The 2,805-nt window shown below is 32.9% G+C and overlaps 1 long non-coding RNA gene across 1 annotated transcript in view; it reads left to right on the top strand.

Moving 5' to 3' along the window:
• Positions 1 to 2,805, top strand: part of LOC106467015 — a 29,441-nt gene that overhangs the window by 7,688 nt on the left and 18,948 nt on the right. Inside the window, exon 2 of the long non-coding RNA XR_001291307.2 lies at positions 1,872 to 1,956. This is a non-coding gene — a long non-coding RNA (uncharacterized LOC106467015). The remainder of the gene's footprint in view (positions 1 to 1,871; positions 1,957 to 2,805) is intronic.

Below are 2,805 nucleotides of genomic sequence, written 5' to 3'. Positions count from 1 at the left end.
TGATAAGAGAAATTGAAAACGGCAAGAAAAAAGTGGTGTACCGATAATTTGATTTAGTAAACACAATGTTGCATACGATTTGGAAAACCCGAGAGAAAATCAATGCATTGAGCAAAATTGGTCCAAAATTATAAGTGATGCTAGAACTGAGTTTGACTGTAGTAATTTACCGACACCTTACAAAACATGCTTGTGTGCTGGTGTTCACGTGGATATATTTTTCTCATAGTTCCTTTATCCGCCGATTGATAGCAGCACATTCAGTAACCTCAGAATATCGTATTATTATTTTGAAAACTTCCAAATTCACTATTATTCTCCTTAATATTATATATAGTAGTAGTATTTAGTAAGTAGGTTGAATAATATGTGTGTTGGGCTAAGGATTCTTCTACAGTAGGTGTCTGTGAGTTGTTGGAGATAAATTAAAAATAAACGAACAGCATGCACTCCACTTGTTTTCAAAATAATGTATATATATATATATGTATATATTCGAACTAGTTAAATGTATGTACAACAAATTGTACTATAGAGATCATAAGCATATCATAAACACTTTGTATAGTTCTCTTCGTGTTGTCAAAGGTCCACTTAGGCCTATTCGGTTGCTTTAGAATCTCAGTTGACAAGCCAAACTACTTTTTACTATTTCTGTCGCACTACTATTCCGTGTATAATTCACTTAAAAAATATAGCATGATTTACCACAGCCGTATACTGCTCTTCTAGTAATCGTCTGGTCCTCTTACTTCAGATATCGTCTGTTCCTTTTGTCAAAGTGCACTCAGGCTGGCTCAAGTACTTTAGAACTCGCTTTGCTGGAATAAACTATACTTCTTATCTCTTTTAAAGCTTTTAGTTTCCTCTACCATATTAATCGTTAGGCCTATATTAACCATTAGGCCTTTCACTCCTATGGCAGTTAACTTTACGTTTAACTTTCCTTAGCCTAACTTCTACTTCCCGTGACTTTACTTTCTCGTCCGCTCTGTCTGTCTGCTGTTCCCGCTCGTCTCATACTATTTATATATTTGCCACTTAATCGTCTGCTTGCCTTCTAGAAATCTCTATATCCTGGACATCATTAAATTTCACGCGACGTTCGATAGCCTCAACATCAATGAATTATAAACACAACTTCCAATAATTGTCTGCTTTTAACTCTCTTATTATAAAAAACAACAATCATGAAATATTAACTCGCAAAATAATTAATTAATACTACCTACGCTAAACAGTCTTTTATATCATAACAATATCCACTTGCTGATAACCCAATTCTGCATAATCGTGTCCACGATAATAAGCCATAAGCAGTAAATGAACTTCACAGAACATTAGCTTACGTAGCATAACGAATTACATTTCCAACGCTACATTCCATGTATTCTTAATTAGCAAATTTTATATCTAGAGGCTGGCATTATGTAGTAAAAAACAGTTCGAAATCTGTGGAATACAGAGAGAAAACGATATCCCAACAGTGCAACTTCTGATAACTGAATAACGATATTGGTTATAGATATGAAAAAAAACTGATATAATACGCAAGCGAAAACTTCTCTTTCTATCGGTCTGTGTCTTGTCAATGGTCAGAGACGGTATTTCTCTAAAATACGCCTTGGCATATTAGACTTAGTTTAACCTTTCTTGTCCGTGTATATTGGGTATGGCCCGGATAAAATGTGCGACATCGATTTTTAATTTTTTCCAATAATTTTCTTCACGAAATAAAATTAAAATATTGAGATTTTAAATTTGCTTTTGACGTAAGTTTTGTTACCATTTGTGTGTGTGTGTGTGTATGTATGTTTGTGTGTATATATATATCATTTGAAACTTGAATTATTTTCTTTCGCGCAATCCAGTTCCCGTTGAGCCAGGTTATTTGTCTCTGAAGTACTGAAGCAAAAGAAATTAGTGCTCTTTTCAAGGCGATATTTACCAACAAGGGTTAGTGACGATTTCGATTTAAATAATCTGCTATTTATAACACACAGAAAGGTAATGAATTAATTTGATGTGTTTTCTTGAATTTTTTCTTTTGGCTTTATTGAAGTTATTGTTCTTGAAGATAAGTATTTGATCCTTTGGCGAAATTACTAATGCACGATAAGTGTTGTACTTTTTACTTACAGTAAGGAATAATAATTATAAAGTAAACGTAACTTCACCTTGTTGGTTATATGTTTTCAATAAATGCTAAATAGATTAGTATAAGTACTTCATGAATAAGTTTTATGTATATAATAAAGTGAGACAAATACTATCAATTTATATTAGTTTCATACTTTAAACTTTTTTTACAACAACACCTTTCCTTTTAACAAAATGGCCTAAGTTATGGTAGTTAGGCCTACTATTTGTAATGCGTGTAAACTGTGACTATTATGTACCTATAAGTAGGTAACGACATAGTAATTAGTTTTAGTTTAATTTGTTTCTATTTTGTTCTTTTCTAAATATATATAAGTTGCGATTTTTGTGATCAGATTATATTTGCTTATACCATTATTTTTTTAATATATTGTTACGTCTCCGTTCGTTAGTTAATTTTCCGTAAATTCGTTCCGACGAAACTTTAGCGACACAAGTCCTTTCTTAAATAAAACTGGTTTATTCTTTCAGAATATAACTTTGCGATACTTGTTTGTTTGTTTGTTTTTTGGAATTTCGCGCAAAGCTACACGAGGGCTATCTGCGCTAGCCGTCCCTAATTTAGCAGTGTAAGACTAGAGGGAAGGCAGCTAGTCATCACCACCCACCGCCAACTCTTGGGCTACTCTTTTACCAACGAATAGT

Source organism: Limulus polyphemus, unplaced genomic scaffold (genome assembly GCF_000517525.1).
Source record: "Limulus polyphemus unplaced genomic scaffold, Limulus_polyphemus-2.1.2 Scaffold2461, whole genome shotgun sequence".
Lineage (NCBI taxonomy): Eukaryota > Metazoa > Arthropoda > Merostomata > Xiphosura > Limulidae > Limulus > Limulus polyphemus.
The sequence above is the reverse complement of the archived record's forward strand: the minus strand, read 5'-3'. Positions and strand labels throughout refer to the sequence as shown.